General features: G+C 32.6%; 2 long non-coding RNA genes across 2 annotated transcripts; both read right to left on the minus strand.

Annotated features, from left to right (window-relative positions):
* Window positions 1–3,838: 3,838 nt before the first annotated feature.
* LOC134241225 (uncharacterized) lies at window positions 3,839–5,308 on the minus strand. Its single transcript, XR_009986617.1, has 3 exons — window positions 5,124–5,308; window positions 4,617–4,672; window positions 3,839–4,022 (listed from the first exon to the last, which is right to left on the minus strand). It is a non-coding gene; the product is annotated as an uncharacterized LOC134241225 (long non-coding RNA).
* Window positions 5,309–10,347: 5,039 nt separating this feature from the next.
* Window positions 10,348–21,828, minus strand: LOC134241226 (uncharacterized). Its single transcript, XR_009986618.1, has 3 exons — window positions 21,686–21,828; window positions 21,513–21,594; window positions 10,348–10,392 (listed from the first exon to the last, which is right to left on the minus strand). It is a non-coding gene; the product is annotated as an uncharacterized LOC134241226 (long non-coding RNA).
* Window positions 21,829–22,651: the final 823 nt, after the last annotated feature.

Genomic DNA, 22,651 nt, shown 5'->3' on the forward strand with positions numbered 1-22,651 from the left:
ACATAATGATGAAAGTAATACATGGCGTAATTTTGATAAGTTTACTCTTGATTTAGAATGATTCTTTACATAAAGCGAGAAGATCCATGTAAGTTTCACAATTTAAATCAGTCGCGTTTCATAAATATCACAGATTTAAAACAATTACCGATTAATTTCATAATTTAATAGCAGAAAAGTTTAAATTTAATTTAGCTAAAGAAACGTGGCTGTCAGTAGCACAGTTAACACTACTGTTAAAAAGACATTTGTGTGTGCAAATATGAAGTGTAAAACTTACACACGCATTGTCTGCCTTGAGGTTTTATTGCTTATAACCACCACCTTTATTATAAACAACATTTATTCTTTAATAGGAAGAAAACATGATTGTTAAAAATTTAACTCAATGTTAGAAATACTGAAGAAGAAGGAACTTAAATGTCTAAAAATATGTTACTTGAATACGAAAACAACGTAAAGTGTTTGTTTTGTTTGTCAATATAAAATAAATCAGATTTGTAATGATGTGTCAGATCTGATTATGAAAGTTCTCTAGTTTTTCTGTCTGATCATCATCACAGTCTGTTTTAATGCTTCAAATCCTTTCCAGTTCAACCAAAACATAGCACCAAAACCACCAGTCTGTCCGTACAGTCCGTTCAGGTTTGAGTCGAGACAGTTGCTGTACCACCAGGCTCCGTGTCTGTATGTAGCACAGTGACCACTCCAGATGTCGTTATCCTGGTCCTTTGTTGAAAACTTCATTCCACTGTGAGCAGCAGTCAAACTATCACCTGTATAACAGAGTAAAGTTAACATTAAAATCCATGATCTAATGAAACAATGATTATAACAACGCACATCGTAATCACTGTTGTCAGTTAGACTTAAGAAATATGTAGGGTATTGCGTAGTGTAGTAATTACATACAAATATTTTATATATTATTAGCTCACCTGAGCCAAAGGCTCAAGTGAGCTTTTCTGATCAAAATTTGTCCGTTGTCTGTCGTTGTCGTCGTAGTCGTTGTAGTCGTCGTTGTCGTTGTAGTCGTCATTGTCCTTGTCGTTGTTGTAAACTTTTCACATTTTCATCTTCTTCTCAAGAACCACTGGGCCAATTTCAACCAAACTTGCTACAAAGTATCCTTGGGTTAAGGGAATTCAACTTTGTTCAAATGAAGGGCCACGCCCTTTTCCAAGGGGAGATAATTATGAATCAGAGAAAAATTTATGGCATTTTTAAAAACTCTTCTTCTCAAGAACCACTGGGCCGATCAAAGTTTAACATAGGAATATATAGGAACAATCTTTAAATATCTTCTTCTCAAGAACCACTGAGCCAGGAAAGATGAAACTCATGTGGAATCATCTTCAGGTAGTGTAGATTCAACTTTATTAAAATCATGATCCCTTGGGGTAGAGTGGGGCTAAAATGGCCGATAAAAATTTTACATAGGGATATATAGGAACATTTTTGAAAAATCTTCTCCTCAAAAACCAGGAAAGATGAAACTCATGTGGAATCATCCTCAGGTAGTGTAGATTCAAGTTTGTTCAAATCATGACCCCGGGGGGTAGGGTGGGGCCAAAATAGCCAATCAAAGTTTTAGATAGGAATATTTAGGAAAAATCTTTAAAAATCTTCTTCTCAAGAACCACTGGGCCAGGAAAGATGAAACTCATGTGGAATCATCTTCAGGTAGTGTAGATTCAAGTTTGTTCAAATCATGACCCCCGGGGGTAGGGTTGGGCCAATATGGTCAATAAAGGTTTTACAAAGGAAGATATAGGAAAAATCTTTAAAAATCTTCTTCTCAAGAACCACTGGGCCAGGAAAGATGTTCAAATCATGACCCCCGGGAGTAGGGTGGGGCCAAATGGCCGATAAAAGTTTTAAATGGCAATATATAGGGAAACCTTTTTAAATCTTCTTTTCAAGTACTTCAAAGCCATGCTTAGTGATATTTATAGTTAATCATCCTCAGGTATTGTAGATTCTAGTTTGTTCAAATCATGACCCCCTGGGGGTTAAAATTCAAGCCCCCTCCCCCTCCCCGCCCTCAGTTAACTTTCAGTTCGGATCTGATATGTGCTTTTTTCTAGTCAATTGCTCAGGTGAGCGTCGTGGCCCCTGGACCTCTTTTTGGTAAGTAAATCGATGGATATATACATACCTGCTGTTCCTGAATACAGTGCTGCTATCCTATAAGTTGACAATTCTATCCTATCCTATCGTGAATCCTGCTTCCACAATCCTATCCTGTGATTTCAGTCTAATCCTATCCTATCCTATCCTGCAACTCTCAGTTTTTTAATCTTTAGGAATTAATTTGACAAAACGAAAAAAAGGGAATTACCAGAAAGTAAAATCATATATATTTACGGTATTCATTGAAATGTTATATATGTTAATGGAGAAAAATAATCGAGATCGGCATTCCATTATTCCCGACTGACCGCACAAATTAAATTTACGATTATCATAACCATGTTAAAAAATAATGTTAACAAACAGATCGTACTTACACGTGGACAAATACTGATTTTGCAAACAAATGTAAAGAAATTGGCCTACCAGAAGAATTAAAGAAAAATATACTTAGTGTTTTAAATTTCTTACTAACAATGATCGTGAGACCCGGGATCGCGACTTGCGTCCGACGTGTAATATTTAATTATTTTTAAAAAGCATATGCCTATATGGTAATAATGTTTAAGTAACTATATGTTCCATGTAAAATTTTATTTTTTCCTAAACTGAGCACCATGAAAATAACATGCATGTACATGTATAGATCAAGTCTAACTGTGCCTGTGTAACAGGTTTTTCTGTATGCAGTTCTGAAAAAAAAGATATGACTAGACCATAAACCAAACAGACAAGTCAAATGTAGATCTAGAATATCTTGACTTTCAGATAATAAACATTGTAAATGTGAAATTGTCTTATAATATCAATATTAATTGTAGTTTTTTTTATTTAAATTCATAATTTATTCTTTTTTTTAAATTTCAGTTCATTATCTATTGTATGTGATATTTTTCAAACATGCAAAACATATAGTTGCTAAATTCAAGATAATCTAATTGTTAATTTTTTTCATTTCACTTCAGTTTTTGCTCAGTTTATGGTAAGCTCACCACCGTACAAATGTATTTCAATTTTCAATTTTTTTTTGTGTGTAAAAATTTAATAATTCATGTTTAATAGAATATATTTTCTAAATTTGATATTGGTTGACAGATTGACATTAATAAATATTGTAGTGAGGTCACACATGTTTCTAAGATCTTATAAAACATTCATGAGAAATTCAGAATTCACATTATTAACATGTATAACTCATTCTTGAGTAAAACAAGTTTATATTTGACCTTGGCATTTGATCTTGAATGTTAATCAGTGTCAGATTGAGAAATATTAAAATGCTCCATGCATGTTCCTTAAAGATCTTATAAAAGATGCATAAGAATTCACAGTACTTACAGCCTTTATAACACATTCTTGAGTAAGCTTTGTATTTGACCTTGACATTTGATCATAAAATTTTCAGTGTTTAAATGAGGAAAAATACTTTATCAAGTTCACAATATTTTTATTCAAGGTGATTCCTAAACAATGTTTAACAATTGAATATTCCATTACCATGAGACAAAGTCATTAATAGTATCCATGTACAGCATTTATGAATTTCAATGCAAAGATCACAGATACATGTACATGAACTTTGTTTAAATTTAGGTTTATCAATGTTTTTATTACACTTGTATAATGTTTTACATGCATATAATTTGGTTTTCTTATCCGACGACGCTCAATTTGAAATTCAAATGTCAGAGTTATTGTCAGAGATGGTCATAAACCGAACAGTTCTTCAAATGTCAACAATGCACAGAAAACACACTGATCTCCTTAATAAAAACACCATGATTTCAGACTTAGGACTCCGTGACACTGGTTTGAACATCTTTCATCATTTACTCTTACAGCATATGGCATGAACTGCATTCTGTACAGCTGCAAATGTGCAGGGTTTCCTGAAAAAAAAACATAAAATGAAATTATAGGCATGTTGATTGTAAATTTTGTCATACACATTTCATACACATTTAAAATGTTTAAAATGTTTTTGATTGTGACTATCTTTCACATTTCATGTACAATTGGTTTTAATTTCACCTTTTTCTCTCTCAAAAGTAATGCATTTAGAAATCATGAAAAATAAAATCTTATACTGCAACCTCAGTCATAAGAAAATAAATAAAAAAAAATCTTATTTAACATTTAATTTACTTCTACATTATAATTCATTTTATCTTGTCAACTTGCTTACAAGTATGAATACATTTGTTTTAGTGACTTTTCTTTATTTTCTGCTTGTATTTATCTATTTAATGTTTTTTCTTGGTTTTTTTTTTTGGGTCTTGAAATTTGAATATGAAAATCTATGATACTCCAACATGATGACCAGAAAAATTCAACATTTCTTTCAGTTTTACTCTCAATATTTTTGAAAGAAGAAAATCACTTGTTCCGAGTAACTGCAGACATGTCACGTCAACTCAGATAATGATGTTTATGTATTTTAATGACCATGTGAAAATACATGATGAAAATAAAATCATACATACTTTTTAGGTTGAAATCCTCGTACTGCGATGACGCATGAGTGCAGACAATCCATTTACTGTAATGATAAAAATGAAAAGATTAACTTATGTTTCATAACTCACAATACATCATACATACATGTACAATATGTAAGTGCACTGCTGAGTGAGCTCATTAAACATTTAAGCAGAAGCATTAGAAATGGTCATGGTGATTCTACATTCATTTATTATTAATTACACAGAAATGAAAAAAAACAAACTATTTTCTGACCTTTATAGGAAAATGATGAGAGTAACAACCTGATTTAGGCATAATACATATGATTGTTTTAGTCTTAGAGCTTATTGATAGCTGATTGAATCATATGACACAGTATTTGAAAATATTACCTCCCCCCCCCCCCCCACCCGCTTCTGTCTACACTACTAAAATGTTTATAGTTTAAGACATAAGAACATTGTTTAAAGGGATAAATATGTATAAAAATGCACACATGTACAGAGTACAGTGTGAAGTATACTTACATGATATCGCAAATCATCTATTCAAGTCCGTTGTTGACGGTTTCTGTGGAATTATCCAAACAAACAGAGCATATTTAACAGAAAAACATGTCATCACACTTTTACACAAGTAAGAATCGGTTAAATCATCCAAGCAAGCTGAAGAAATACGGTCTTTCGATGCCTTGGCTCCTCGTTGTTTACATTCCCAATTCTTCGGTGGCAGAGGATAGTTTTTTTTGCAATCAAAACGTTTGACTGACGGTTTACCTAATATTGAGCTGCTTTAAAAATGTGCATTGAAAAATTTTAAATTCCCTCTACATGTAATAATAGTATGATGTAGTCCCTTGAGAAATTTGAAGCTTTTAGGAATAAAACATGTACAACTTACACAATGAGCTCTAAAGATGGCACAGGGACAATCTCAAAATTTCATGTGAATCAAGCCTATTTTCACTATTTCGCCGCAGCCGCATCTGCTTCCAGGCCCGTGCGCCTGACCTAAGCTACCACACAAATTGCAGAATAACATTTGTACATACCAATGAACAGCAAGAGATAATGGCTCAACCACCTTGTTTTCAAGCTACTATTCATCCTGTGAACCCACCCCGCTTTTCTGGTGAAATACCGGTAGAGCGAGTTTTGAGCTTAGTTTCGTATTTCTAGTCCATATCCCATGTACAGTAGTAGTGACACTAAAGTGTCATATTTCAATAAAACATACAAGGCCACCAATTCCCTCCAAATGCACCCATAAAATATTCTAGCTATAAAATTACCTATAATATGCATTCAAACCTCAGGTTTCTCTATTTCTTCTATTTTTTGACCGGTACTTTATTCGAAACTATCCTCTGCCACCTTTAACTTTCAAAGTTTGTCTTGCAAGTAATAAACCTTGCTCAATTCAAAAAGAACATGCAATTCTGAGTAAAAATATACCAAATATGTCTTGATTCATTGAAAAATAAAAAAGTTATGGCCAAATAAGAGACCTCACCAATTCTCGGTCAACCACCTTAACCCCATATTGTTTCTTACACATAAAACAAATGCAATTCTTACAACTCCAGATGACAAATATACCAGCAAAAAAGTGTTAAATGGTAATTTTAATCTATTTCAAAATACATTTATATGTAAAAAGTCAAATATAAAGGGCACATCTTGGTGAAATGTACTCACATGTATCACATACTCCCCTACTTTTCATGTTCTATGAAATTCCATTTTATCTCTTGTTCACTTGGTTTTATATACCTATAACTTCTTTGCAAAGTTAAAACCCCTTTCAACTTTCAAAATATTTATCATGATATGCAAAAAACCCTCTTGCATCATGTGCTAAAGAAAAAGTGTCCAGGAAATGGCTGTTCAACACCCTACCCCTGCAGCCATTTCTTCAGTGTAATGAAAATGCACTGTAAAAATTTGTTTTTCCTAGCTGAAATCTTTCTAAGTGTCTGATATTTACTTTTAACAGTTATGAGTAATCAAATACATACATTTCATTCTCCTGAATACTAAAAGTGATTATTCTGTCCATCCTGGGCAATTGTGGGCAGATTATATGGGCCTAGCAGAAATCAATAATTACATGAGAATGCACATTTTATTGATATTACTTCATTAAATATGCAATATAAACTCTTTGTTTTGTTATTATTCAAAGAAAAATAGGCATTTAATAGCAAACCATTGAAAAATTTAGATTCTGTCACATTTAAATATAGATAAATTTAAAAATTGAAAAGGGGGGGGGGGCATATTTCATGAAAATATCAATAACAGAATAGGTTAAATTTGGAAAAATAAAGCAAAAAAAGTTTTTTTTGTGCTATATATGGTTAGGTTTAGTGACATTTAGGTATGCTGACTGATTTTTATTTTCAAAATAATTATATTTAGTAAATTAGGTTGAAAAAATGGCAAATATATGTAATTTCAGTGATATCGCACTAATTAATACACTTAAATTTTGATTAGATTTAATTAATTAAAGCAAGACATGATTTTAATTATGCGACAATACCCAAAGTATCAAATACAAACAATTAATTTATTCTCTGGCAAAAAATGCCTGAATCTTATATGATTTATTATGCTGATGGTTCAAAGTCTTTAAAAATGTATGCTGGAAAAGAGTAACCCCCCTTGCTTTTTAGTGAATATACCTAACTGTACAGATTTTAAATAACAGAAACAAAGTATTTTTTTAAATTGACTTACATAAATAAACCCTTTTGTATAAAAATCAGACTAAAATTCACATTTCTAAAAATTGATGCATTCTTGAAGGTGGCAGAGGATAGTTTTTTTTGCAATCAAAACGTTTGACTGACGGTTTACCTAATATTGAGCTGCTTTAAAAATGTGCATTGAAAAATTTTAAATTCCCTCTACATGTAATAATAGTATGATGTAGTCCCTTGAGAAATTTGAAGCTTTTAGGAATAAAACATGTACAACTTACACAATGAGCTCTAAAGATGGCACAGGGACAATCTCAAAATTTCATGTGAATCAAGCCTATTTTCACTATTTCGCCGCAGCCGCATCTGCTTCCAGGCCCGTGCGCCTGACCTAAGCTACCACACAAATTGCAGAATAACATTTGTACATACCAATGAACAGCAAGAGATAATGGCTCAACCACCTTGTTTTCAAGCTACAATTCATCCTGTGAACCCACCCCGCTTTTCTGGTGAAATACCGGTAGAGCGAGTTTTGAGCTTAGTTTCGTATTTCTAGTCCATATCCCATGTACAGTAGTAGTGACACTAAAGTGTCATATTTCAATAAAACATACAAGGCCACCAATTCCCTCCAAATGCACCCATAAAATATTCTAGCTATAAAATTACCTATAATATGCATTCAAACCTCAGGTTTCTCTATTTCTTCTATTTTTTGACCGGTACTTTATTCGAAACTATCCTCTGCCACCTTCCGGTGATCGTTCACGGTTAGATCGTACGTCGTGTTACTCGAAGTTTATAATGTAAATATGTGTTTAGAGAAAAGAATGTTTTATTTTCTATTGAAAAATTTATAAATATTTCTTTTGTAAACATTTTATATCGTATTTCGTTTTTGTAATTTATTCTGAAATATGAATAAACCTTTGCTCGAATCTGATTGGCTGTAGGATACAGGATAGGATAGGATAGGATAGGATTGGATTAACTTCTATATGTTTCTCAATCCTGAATCCTATCCGATCCTATCCCATGTCAACTTGTGGGATAGCAGCACTGTACCCCGACACAGTGAGTTTGTATTTATTGTCTTCGTCTCGAAGATAAAATGTGGAGTACTGAGCGTATGCTTTTTCGCCATTAAATCTTTGTAGCTCAACCCGAAGTTCCTGGTCCTTGTTCTTTGTCAACTCATAAATTGCGTCATTTCCTTAAAAACGGGGAAAACAGGCACATAACGTTATGGTACCGAATTTTTGTGCTTTTTTGACATGTAGACAAAATTAATATTCTATTACTAAACAGACTATTTTTCCCTATCATTCAACTAAGCGCGTTGTAAAATTTCTGGTAATGTGAGATTGTTTACTGTTCAATTTTACTTGAAATGCATAGAGTAGTTTTATAAAACACCTTGGAGATAATCATAAAATAACGTATAAGCTGTATGACCATGTATATTAACCAACGGAAAAAAAACAATTTCACTCTAAAGAATATTTTTCCTATTATTTTTCCTGTTATTAGCAGACCTATTTTTATATTCATAGGAAGCAGAATTCGTGCAAAATCGTATGCGTGAAAAGAGGAAAATACTTGCTGTGGCCTTCAACTCGACATTTATTTATATATATTGACGACGTATTGTCAATTAACAATGGTTATTTCCATTCCCATGTCAATACGATATATCCTGGTGATCTTGAGATAAAAGATACCACAGAGTCTGACACATCAGATTCATACTTGGGATATTTTACTTGAAAAAGACGTTAATGGAAATCAAACAACCATGCTCTATGATAAACGTGATGACTTTAACTTTTCCATCCTCAACTTTCCTTACTTAATCAGCAATATACCTTCATCATCTACATACGGAGTGTATATATCTCAGTTGATTCGATACGCAAGAGAATGCTCTACGCATGGATAATTTCTAAAACAAGGTAAATACTAGTTATTAACAAACAAGTTGATGAAACAAGAATTTAGCAGTCTTGTTCTAAAGTCATTGTTTCCTAAGTTCTTTGATCAATGGCCTTGTCAGCAAATACAATTTATCATTGAGTTAACATGTTTAAAGAAAAGAAGTGTGGACGACAAATATTATATTTTTTGTTACATGTTAGACTGCATTAACAGTAGAGGTTTAGATGTCCCATACGTACCTAACCAGTAGTTTTTAGAGGCATTCCCAAACCCCTCTTTATATTCGTTCCATGTTCGGTAAAAATCCAAGTCGCCGTCTTGTCTTTTCTGAAAAGTCTGTAAACAGCATTCATTTATTTACTTAATTGGTACTTGTCATAAAAATAAAAAAGAAATAAATTGATCATTACATTTTTCTATCCTATTAATTTGCTGCGGTGTGGAGGAATATCTGGTTTTCGCTATTCTTTGGTTATCTAGAGTCACTGGGTGATAAGAATAAGTATCTTTGATTTGTTTTGGACAAACTAATTATAAATTAGCAATTTGTCACATTGTTGTTTTGTTCAGCTAACTGAAGTGGATTGAGTTCATTTGGCAGAAAATGAAAATATGCAGACGTTTATTTTAACAAGCTCAATGATCAGGATCTTGAAGATTCAGTATTTATTTATTGTTTTTATGTTCATTTTCATATTCTAGTCATCACCAATAAAAGAACATTTCATTCAAAACGCTACACACCGTCCATCCTCCTCCATCTGTCGTCAGGTCACAGTAAACCTATCTTCAGGTGTTGTCGATGTACAACATTGATAATAAAACACACTACTCACCGTCCATCTTCCTCCATCTTTCTACATGTCACAGAAGACCTCTCTCCAGGTGTTGCCAGTGTATAACTGACAATAAAAGACACTACTCAGCGTCCACCCCCTCCATCTGTCTTCATATCACAGTAGACATATCTCCAGGTGTTGTCGATGAATAACATTGACAATAAAACACACTACTCACCGTCCACCCTCCTCCATCTGTCGTCATGTCACAGAAGACCTCTCTCCATGTGTCAGCGTAAATAACATACACTCCATCTTGTTCAATCTTGTCTGGGTCTCTTTTCACAATGTCTGAACAATCTTTATATATTTTTTCTATTCATTAAAAAAGTAAAAAAAAAAATGTATTATTAATTTCATTAAAATTCCTATTTGTTCAACATCTTTCAAACGTATAATTCAATGGAGAGTAAAAAATATAATCATAAGTCCTGGTAAAATAAAATTTTAAATAAGAATTAATTGGAGATCTATGATTAAGGTTAGTTTTTGTTGAAAATAAAATTAACATTATTTGGAGAATGCAAAGCCAGAAATTCATTATCAAAAGCTATAAAGAAAACAAGTATTTTGTAAAGTCATAATGATTTTCTTTGTTACACACATAGATATACATCAACCAGTGTTAAAATTCGTATGGAATTCAAGTGATTGGATTTAACAGAATACAGTGGTTGCCCATGTCAAAGGTTACAGAATAAAAATAACTAATTTTTGTAATAATATTAGGTTTTTTAAAGTACATATATTCTGTGTCAAATATTTTAAAGCTAAAATCGAAGGTAATTTGTTTTTAAGACTCTTGTAACAAAGTGATGAATTAATTGTTTTCATTGTTAAGCACTTCATTTATTGTACTAGTTTGTGAATGATTAATACCGATATAAATTTAAACCAGGATAATGAAAAACAACATTTGTACAGGAAAATTATTGTATTCAGTAATGATCGCCACCAAATTCCTTCATTAACAGAGTATTTAATTACTTAAATGTTTTTTTCACTGTATAACCAACTACATGTAAATAAATTTTCATTGTCCTCTGAACTAGCTTATCTTTATTGATGTGAGAGAAAAAATATTATTCAAAAGTAAAATGTCAAAATATGTAATAGGTAAATAAGAGATTGCATTCTTTAACACAAATAAACGCACTATTATCTTAGCCTTAATTTTTGAAGAGAAGAAAATAAACATAACATTATTATATTTTTTTAATGGAGCAAGAGTTTTTGATTCTTAATGAAAAGGAAAAGATAATGATCTTGACATGTCAATTTATATTTATCTCCTTATATTAATTAACATCCAATTAATATACATGTTTGAGTATAAGGACCCCATTGGAAATAAGCCATTGGCTTTCATGGGTTATCCTTGGTATACAAATATAATCTTATGTGAATCATATTTATAAATTCATGTCTTTTAAAAATGATTGATTCCGATATTTTATATCAATTATATTGTTTAATGCCATCTTTTATATATATATATCTTAAATTATATTGTGAATATTGCAACGTATGTGTAGTATACCAAATAAATATCTATCTATCTATCTATCTATCTATCTATCTATGTCACTGACATTTAATAAAACAGTCAAATATAATGTCATTGATGACATCACTTAAAGATATTGTCTTCTTGAATATGATCTGTGAAAAAAATCATTATTATGTTCCCCAAACGAAGTTGGGGAGCATATTGTTTTTACTCTGTTTCTTATTAAAGTCTTCCGTCTTCAGCGGAAGACCTTTCTGTTATTCTTAGGTTTCTTTTCCACTATTTTTATTATTGTTTGTTTTTTCCTAACGATTTTGTGCACGCGATTTCTCGAAAACGGCTCGAATGATTTTCATGAAACTTTCAGGCCAGGTAGAGAATAAAAAATGCTAGAAATATAATTTTTTATTTTGATGACGTCACTTCTGGTTTAGAGATTTTCGAGATTTAGTGATTTCAGAGGGTAATTTTGTCCGCAGCACTTCTTGGAAAAGCACTTAGCACAGGAACATGAGATTTTCAGTGATGATAGAGCAAGGAAGGTTTATTTGTACTAAGAAGTTTAATTTTTACCAAGTGCCGCACTTCGGCGCTCGCTATGGCCCGAAAAAAGTCGTATCGCGAATTTTAAAATTTTTACCACCTTTTCTACGATATCTTTTTACCTGAAAATATTTTGTTAAAACATATAGAACAAAAGAAGTGTAGAATTTGAAGATGTTTCAATTGATATCTCCAAAAAAGGGCTGGCCCCTAATATCAAGGGCCTAGGGGGGCTGAAAGTTTTTCCTATATATCTCAAAAAGTATTGAGAATTAGTAATACATCAAAGAAGCAAAGTTTTTTTGCCGTTCTTGACAAGTTTTTGGGTAACCTATGTCTTTTGGAGCTTGAATATTAATTTTCCGGCCGTCGTAATTACTTCCGGTCTAACCGGAAGTAGCAAAAATGGCTTATTCAAAGCATTTTCGGGCGTTATTTCTCATTTTTGTTAAAAATGAAAGCTACTTCCGGTCAAACAGGACGGAAGACCTACTCGTTGCTTTGCAACGAGCTTTGCTCTAGTTAAGGTCTTCCGTCTTCACGGAAGACCTTATAGTGATTCTACTGTTTCTTATTAGGGTCTTCCGTCTTCAGCGGAAGACCCTTCTATTATTCTATTGTTTCTTTTTCACTTTTCTTATTATTCTTCCTTTTTTTTCTTTACAAAATTTGTGCAGAAGATTTCTCAGAGATGTCTCATCCAATTTGCTTCAAATTTTCAGGGAAGATGTATTGACATCTGAAGTTAATTCCGGAAAATTATTTTAGGAATATTCACTTCCGGTCGGAAGTTATCGCCCTTTGAACGAAATTAAGAGGACCTCCTTGTCTGTAATGGAACTCAAAAACGGTTCAAGCTAGAAAGTTGAAATTTTCAGGGATGATAGAGGACATGTTGCCATATTGCACCTGGGTCAGGATATTTTCTGGAAGTGCCTAGTATGGAAGCTCGGTAGGGGTCAAAAATTAGGACACGAATCATGAGTGATTTTTTTGGGACATTTTGCATTGTATCTTTTAAAGTATAATTATCTTGTTAAAACATACTGAGCAATATTTGTGCAGAACTACAAGATCTTTCATATGATATCAAGAAAAAAAGTGCTGACTTATCACATTAAGGGCTGAAAGGGACCAAAAGTCTTTAACCAATAACTTTTAAGCAGTCAATAATTTGTTATACATTAGTGAAGCAAAAGTGTTTATCTCAACAATTTTCAACTATATATTATGATTTTTATATCGTATATTACATAATTAGGGGCTACAAGGGGCCAGAATGCTAAATCTTTGAAGCTTTATATCTCGAAAGGGAGAAATATTTTTATAACTTATATAGAACAAAAGATGTTTAAAATCATGTTCTAAACAATATGCGACCTTTCATTTTTCGCTTAATGTCCCCATTAGGGAGTTGAAGGGTTGGCCCCTAAATATTTCCATTGCAAATAACTCGAAAACGAAAAAGAATCTCTGAATTGTAATTGAACAAAAAGTGTGCAAAATCCCCAGAGCTTCAAGATGAAATCCAGAAAAAGGGGCTGGGCATTCAAATTAGGGGCCAAAAGGGGCTAAAAGTTTTTTTTCGATAACTATTTAACAGTCAATATTTTGTTATACATTACTGAAGCAAAAGTGTTAATCTCAACAATCTACAACTGTATATTATGAGTTTAATGTCGTATGGTACATAATTAGGGGTCACATGGGGCCAGAATGCTAAATCTTCGACGCTTTATATCTCGAAAGAGATAACTATTTTGATATGTAATATTGAACAAAAGATGTTCAAAATAATGTTCTAAACAATATGCAACATTTCATTTTCCGCTAAAGGTCCCCGTTAGGGAGTTGAAGGGTTGGCCTCTAAATATTTCTTTTGCAAATAACTCGAAAACGAAAAAGAATCTCTGAATAATTGTTGAACAAAAAGTGTGCAAAATCCTAAGAGCTTTAAGATGGAATCAAGACGAAGGGGCTGGGCACTCAAATTAGGGGCCAAGAGGGGCCAAAAGTCTTCAATTGTAACTCTTTATCAGTTAATATTTTATAATACATTATTGAAGCAAAGATGTTTATCTCAACCATCTACAACTATATATTATGATTTTTATGTTGTATACATAATTAGGGGCCACAAGGGGCCAGAATGCTAAATCTTTGACGCTTTATATCTCGAAAGGGAGAAATATTTGATAAGAATATTGAACAAAAGATGTTCAAAATTATGTTTTGAACAATATGCAACCTTTCATTTTTTGCTAAACGTCCCAATTAAGGAGTTGAAGGGTTGGCCCCTAAATATTTCTTTTGCTAATAGCTCAAACACGAAAAGAATTTCTGAACAGTTGTTGAACAAAAAGCATCAAAATCCATAGAGCTTTAAGATGATAAGAATTAAAAGGGCCAATTCCTAAAATTAGGGGCCGTTAGGGACCAAAAGCCGATTTTTTAAGTCTTTAATGTTCATTGTCTTTTTACAGATTGTGGAAAATCATTATTTTAGAATGAAAATCTCAATCAAAATCTTATCTCGTCTCATCAAGAATTGGACGGAAGACCCACTCGTTGCTCGCAACAAGATCGTATCTAGTTAAGGTCTTCCGTTTCCAACGGAAGACCTTATTGTTTTCGTTCGGTTTCTTTTTCCCTATTATTATTATTATTATTTTTTTCTTACCGATTTTTGTGCAAGCGAGTTCTCGGAAACGGCTTGGTCCATTTTCACGAAACTTTCAGATCTTATAGATATTGGTCTGAACCTTATTGGAAATTTTTTATAAGTACGTCGTCACTTCCGGTCGTGAGATATGGACGATTTACTGATTTTAAGAGGGTCAGCTTGTCCGGGCAATCACTAAAAAACGAATGAAGTTATTGACTTGAAATTTTCAGTGAAGGTAGAGGAAGGATTGCTAAATTGCTTTTTTGAGTCTATATCTTTCCAGTGCAAAAGGCGTTGAAACTCGCCTGAGCTAATTATAATTATAATATTTCTGACCATCAAATTTTGTGCACGTGATTTCTCGAAGACTACTGCATGGATTTTTATGAAATTTGCAGGAACAATGTGTTGCTATCTGCAGTTACTATATCCTGGAGATTTTTTGGAAATTTTCTTTCTGGTGCCAAGTTACGGACAATTTTCTGATTTTAAATTGACATTTTGTTCGTGGATAATCTAAAGAACGGTTAAAGATATCACTGTGGAACTTTCAGGGATTATAGATCGTGATAAGAACTATCGAAGACGTGATCTTTTGTACGTCGTCTCTACTTCCTGTCGTAACGACATGCAAAGAAAAAAAAGTCAAATTTTTAAACTTTTTTGTTTTTCAATATTTTCAAATCATATTAGTACGGTTGATGGAAACATTTCTCATTAGGCTGAATATATAATTTGTTTGTAAATTGATGAATTCTAACTCGAGATATTAACATTCAAAAGTCTGAAGCGTGATCTTAATGGCGGCGGTCTCTGTAAATTCCGACATTTCGCAATAGGGGTTTACAGAGACAGCTGAGCGTTTGCTTGAACGAAAGTAACATAAGGAACAATGAAATGTGTAGGGATACTTGGATTGTCACGTCGTAGGTTCGTTGCAATTCGGTGTCAAACTACATTTATTATCCAAGGTCTACTTACAAGTCTTCTTTAATTGGTTTTGGTTGTTTCTCAAAGTAGAAATAGAAAAGAATTAATGTGCAAACGAAGTACAATATCTATATCTTTTGTTTTGCATAACACATAGCTTAAATCATAGTTAAAATTAATAGTTTTTCAAGAATGTAGTAAGTAAAAATCGTGACCACTGTTTTCCCATGCACACTTGTGTCATATTAAATCAATAGAAAGGACAACTGTTACAATAAGAAAATATTTTATTTTTAAAGATAACAATTTTTCAAAGACCGTTTAATTGACCTATATAAACATTTTATTTTCTCAATGCAAGTTATTGAAGATAATAGAATCTTATTTCTTGACCCTCGTAGGGCGATCGAGGCATTTTTTTCGGTGAAACATACCACCTTTTTCATGAAAGTGTAAGTAATCGGCATAGTCAATTTTCGTGATAGAAAACTGAAAAATTACCAATTAATAGCTGTTTCGCTGCTTTAGTGTTATTTGCTTGTATACGATATGTTACATGTGTGTGTTATACTTTCCACACCTCAAAATTTAGGCGATAAGAACGCTCTTTTGTTATTTGATTGAAGCTATCTCACCTATTTAAATGAACATTCTTAGAGAAATTCGGTAAGATTTACTCGTTGTGTTTGGCGCGAAATTATGAATAGTGACCCTTCTTTCATAATTCCAAGACAGATTAACTGTTGCAGAATTATATGTACATACAAGTGAAGTATGAGTAGTTGTTCAATAGCGTAATCGATAAGCGTATTGGATTTTCACGCTAGTGACCCGTTTCAATTCCCAATGTGTCCAAAATATGTTTAATCCATTTTCAGCTCGATTTTATGGGTTATTTTTTGGAATCGGACGGAAGACCTACTCGTTGCTCGCAACGAGATCGTTTCTAGTTATTATTATTTTTATTCTTTTTTTTTAGACAAAATTTTGTGCAGGCGATTTCTCGTAAAGTATTCGATGGATTTCAATGAAAATTTCAGGAATTATAGGTCATTATATGAATTTTATATAAAATTCCGTTTTTTGGAAAATTCGGTACCAGTGCCAAGTTATGGGCAATTTCCTGATTTTAAAATGCAATTTTGTCTTTGAGTGTTCTCTAAAACGGCTAAAGATGTTAACTGGAGACTTGTTAGAGATGATAGACCATGAGTTATAGATATGCAATTTTGACTTCGTTTTGCGTCGTAAGTACTTCCGGTCGCTACAGGAAGTGAATTCAAAATGTACACTTTTTCAACTTTTTTTGTTTTTCAATATTTTTCTTTGATATAATTAATGGTAATTAAGACCCTACTGGAAAGGACAAATATATAATTTATCTAAGAATTGATCAATCCACACACTAGATATTCGCATTTAAAAATCTGAAGCGTGTCCAAGATGGCGGCGGTCTCGGTAAACTCCGCCATTAAGCAAGTCGGGTTCTAGAAGGTCACCTGAGCGTTTAGATGAACGAAACTTCTACCAAAAAGATTTATGAAATGTAAAGGATTCATTTGATTGCTACATCGCAATTACGTTGCATTGAGTATACTTTTAACATGAGGTTTCCTCAAACTTCTATTGAAATCGCTTTTGTCTGCATCTCAAAGTAGAATACAACCTGACTACAAGTGGAAATACGATGACTTCAGCCTTTTATTTTGCACCAGGGAAAACTTATCCTAAACCATGGTTATAATACTTTTCAAAAAAACTTGCCTGACTTAATATTCACTATGTTTCTGAAGTATGACTTGACTTCTGTTTATTTTACTTTACCAGGCTTGTGACATATTAAATGAACAGAAGAGACAAAAATAAGAAAAAACATTTTTAAAAGATTGTTTATTAAAGGTTATATGAATATTCTTGTAATAAATGCAAGTTATTGACATAAATAGTATCAGATTCCTTGACCGTCGGAGGACGAGTGATTTTTTTTTTCATGAACGTGTAACTCATCTCCACTTTGGGGGTAAACAGGATACAAAATTCGTGGAAAATCTTACCGAATTCACAGCTTTATTGTTACTTGGCCGTATACGAAATTATATTTGTATAATGTGATACATATTCTCGTACTTTCTAACGCTCGAAATTCTGGTTATGAGAACATACATTTCTAATTTTCATTAAAGCTATCACATCCATTAAATAAATCAAACATTTCAAAGGAATAGCGTTAAGAACTACTTGTGACGTTTGGCACGAAATAATGAATCATGACCCGACTTAGTAGTAGACAAATGGCGACAATAGTACAGAAATATATAACATTGGCATGCCTGTATATGGAGTTGCATGGGATAAAAAGTTGAATGCATATCGAAAAAAGGAAAGAAAACTGTATCATCTGTTCATCATTAATAGATTATCTATCCTAAAAATTACTGTTAAAATTCAAGTTACAAATTCCGATGTGATCATCTTGACAAAAGTTTGGCAAGCTGGCTGTCATTTTACAATTCCATACTGAATTTTTAAAAAAAAGTAATGTATGTTGGAATAAAAAAAGCAATCTCGAGATATTCGAATGTTAAATTTGAAGCGGGTTCCCAAAGGTGTAATTGGTACCGCAATGGATTTTCACGACCCGGATTCGATCCCCCGTATGTCCGATTTTTTAAATCACTTTTTCAGTTTGATTTTACGTTGTTTTTTTCTGAATCGGACGGAAGACCTCTCGTTGCTCGCAACGAGTTTCGTTTCTAGTTATTATTATTTTTCTTCTTCTTCTTCTTCCTGGGTACTTTTTTGTCCGGGAGTGATCTTGTAAACTGTTCGTCCGATGTAGGTAAAACCTTTTAAGGGTCAGTAGACATGTTATGTAGATTTGTGGAATCAAGGTCATTTTGCGCGCACGTGCTTGCAAGAGCGTGCACGTGCAACACGTGAAATGACTAATATAATGGATATTGGCGTAACTTTTCTATTTTTTATGAATTTTTTTGAAACTCATAATGTAAGGATATATTAGAAGTATAGACAAGATAGCATGGTCAAAATAGCAAGATCTCACGCGCATGCACGTGCGCTTCGCTCTGATTGGCTGAAACTAAGTCTCAATATCTTTCTTGTTTCTTGTCATAATCTTTTGAAATTTTGAACATAGTCCTACATTATGAAGATCTACAGCATGATATAAAAGAATTTTCATGAAAGCATGCGCATGCAATGCTGTAATGTGATTGGCTGAAACTTTAAATGGCTATATTTCCTTTGTTTTTTGACAAAATGCTTTGAAATTTAAAACATAGTCATGCATTAGGATATCTTACAATATGATATAGAAAAAAATCTGATTGGCTGAAATTTGAAATGGCTATAACTCCCTTGTTTTTCAACCAAACAGGATGGGATTTGGAGCATAGATATATATAATACACTTCTACAAGAAAGTGTGGTCACCATGCACATGCATACATGTGCGTGTACGTGCGCTGCAATCTGATTGGATGAAGCTTTAAAAGATATAACTCCCTTGGTTTTCAACCAAACGTGGTGAGTTTTAGAATATATATAGATGTAATGGACTTCTACAAGAAGGTATGGTCACCTTGCTCATGTATGCACGTGCGTGCACGTGAAATGGGTAAAATAAAAAAAAACTTGAATGAGCATTTTTTTTTATACTTTTGGATTAAATACTTTAATATTTAGCATATTAAAATATATAGATTGTGTAGACAATATGATATGGTCATCACGCACATCATTCACATGCGCAAGTGTGCAATGATAAAATTTGAATGAACATAGTACACTTTCGGGTGAACGTTGTTAAAGTCTCAAATGGATAGAGTTTGTCTTATTTAATTACGCTTACAGGGAATATGACTATAAAAGGGAGTTGGGGAGCGTTTGGGGAACATCTGTAACGGTCCCCGTTACAATTAGCACAAGTTCTTTTTAATATGCTAAACACGAGATGAGTCCATCCTTAAGTTATGTGTTGTTCTACACACATTGTTCACAATACGTATGGTTATGTTTTATGCCTGTGCAATTCAGCGATGTTAACGACTTAGTCCCAATACTAAAGGAATCGATTAGGTCTAGACTTACGCCACTTCGTGAAACGCAAATTGTCCTCACCTACGTAAAATTCTGGCGTAAGGCCAGTACGTACATCTAAGTTAAGGCTTACATTTTCGAATTTTGATGAAATGGGTCCCTGATGAATGTAATGTCAGGGTAAAACCAGGAAATTAAAATAATTTCAGGTGTGTCTTGAACATAATCTTGTATGATTGTGCTTTTGTATGTATGCGAACATGAGTGAAAAAAGGTGTTTAAATGGTGAATGCAAGTTTTTTGTATCAATGAAAACATTTCACTCTATTTCATTTCATCGATTGATTTTTTTTAACATATATAGGACTGAGTAAAACGAATAATAAGTTACCAGTGAAAAACTATTTTAATAAATAAATTGTTTAATTGCACTGTAATGAATAGTAAAGTAAGCCATTTTTTCTTTATTTGATATAATCTAAATAAATATTTCAACCTAAAATTTTAGGGTTTTTTTGTATTTTTACGATGCATTATGCAATCTAAAAATCAATCATCAAAACCGTTCGACCACATTAAAGGTTATTCATGTTGAAACAACTTTAAATTGCATATTTTTCATGAATATTTTGCATTTTGTTTATATGAAATTATTGACCATTTTGTCCAATGCATGAAATTGTGAATTTTTTTTATTAAATTTCAGTTAAAAATCACATAGTATAATTTGATTCAGAATGATTTTTTTACAAGATAACAATAATTATTTAGATTTTTTTCATCTTAAATGACTACAAATTGATTATCTTTACGATAAACTGAGCTGCAATGAAAAATGTAGAAATTTTTTTTATATCAACTCAATTCCATAAGTATAAATATATAGTATGAGACATCTTTTAATTATGACTTACTTTATTTGTATTAAAGTATATATTCTTATCGTTCTTAGAATTTCTTTTGTTATGTCAGGGACTACGTACCTACGTTTTTATGTGCTTTATGTATTAAATACATGAACACAGGAAGTTCTTCTTACAATACTAACTACAATAATAAACTTTCCAATTTTTTAACAAGCAACTTAGCTTTAAGTGGGGGCAAATACATTTTGTTTCTACATATACTGTACCAGAATATATTGTGAAGAATCATGAAGTGAACCGTTTATATCTTCATTTAACTGAGAGAAAAACTTATCTTAGCCGTACAACTACAATATTATGCATTGAGAAGTAATAATTCCTTGAAGACCCCCAAGCCACATAAGCCTGTATTTCAGTTGTATGATCCCTGTCAGTTTTAACTGACTTTAAAAGATAACATTGCAAGCCCAGTAACATGAACTTATTTACCGGCACATTTAAGTCTGTAAAAAGGAGAGGCTTAATTCATACGGGAAATATTAACTATAACATCACACAAATTTATCAGTTCTTTAAAATGCCACAGAATGAAATGATTTGTAATTTTGAACTGTACCTGAGAATTAAACCAAATTGAAGATTGCTGTAACATGCTGTTTTGTAGTTAAGTCAATCCCACCTAGCAATGTATAGACTTGCCAGTGTGATTTCATTTCGTAAAGTTTGACGCAATTTGTTTCCAGTGAGATATAATAGCAGATTTAGGAAGAAAATAACCTTCTTGAAGCATTATATAATAGATATTGTTAGGATTTACAAATTCAATATGCATTCCTATAATTTAATTGAAGTAGCATCTTACCTTTTAAAACTTGTACACATTTACCACCAATACAAATGCTATCCTCAGTACAGACGTTGTTTAAGCAATTGCCCGCCAAGTGCTGAAGTGAAATCAACCCATAGTTGTGATTCGATTCGTTTAATATGTAATTAAATGCATTTCAGTGAAAATGATTCAATTTGTTTTCTTACCACTGGAAAATTTTCCCGTTCGGCATGAAAGGTCATGCCGTTAGTCATTAGACTGATGTCATGCTTGACGATAAACTTTGAGTTTAGCCGACATATCTTTTCTTCTTGTATCCAATCCACTGAGAGACACAATTTAAACTTAAAACAAATCATCATGCACATTGCAATGTCGGCATTTCTCAAAAGGTTAAAACCTGGATGTGAGGAATTTTTATAATTGCTAATGAGCAAAGATTTGGGGTCGAATGGAGCGGAGCACTGAGAGTAGCACGTCTGTAACAGAGCAAGGAATTGTCCAAAACGATAGAGACTGATCATCGTAAGACTTTTAAAGTGTGCCTTTAAAACGATATCTTTGTCAAATTGAGCGATCGGTTCTACCAAAACAATCGACTATCTCAATTGTCCTTCTCTCTGTAAAATATATAGCAGTGCGTAAGGATTGTCTATTTATAATTAATGAGGTAACACGTGATTGTTTTTGTTAATATATGTCCTCCATCTGATCTGACCATTTTGAAAATCTCTTTGAACTTTATCAAAAATGCAAATCCACCAGTTCTCCCCTTCCTGAACAATTTCTTTGTGGCACAGAATGGTCTCTACAAAAATTTCAAAAATAAAAATAAAATAATTCTTAAATTACAAAATCAATTCTACAAGTTATATTAAAGTAACTTATCATCAGCAAACAAATGTATTCCCAATTCACCGACACAGATATATAATTAAGGAATGAAGCTAATTTCAACTTATGTTATCCGATATAACATAACTTGGGGCAGTTTACGCTTTATAAACCGCGAAGCGGTTTATAAGAAAGCGTAAACTGTCCCAAGTTTTGTAATCGGAAAACATAAGTTGAAATTACCTTCATTCCGTATAATTTAGTTTCTGTGTAGACAATGAGACAATATTTCCTCCGGAAAAAGGCTTCAAATTGAGCATTATTTTAAAAGTAACGTC

This window comes from Saccostrea cucullata, unplaced genomic scaffold (genome assembly GCF_032062105.1).
Source record: "Saccostrea cucullata isolate Sc308-1 unplaced genomic scaffold, CSIRO_AGI_Scuc_v1 ctg6315, whole genome shotgun sequence".
Classification (NCBI taxonomy): Eukaryota; Metazoa; Mollusca; class Bivalvia; order Ostreida; family Ostreidae; genus Saccostrea; species Saccostrea cuccullata.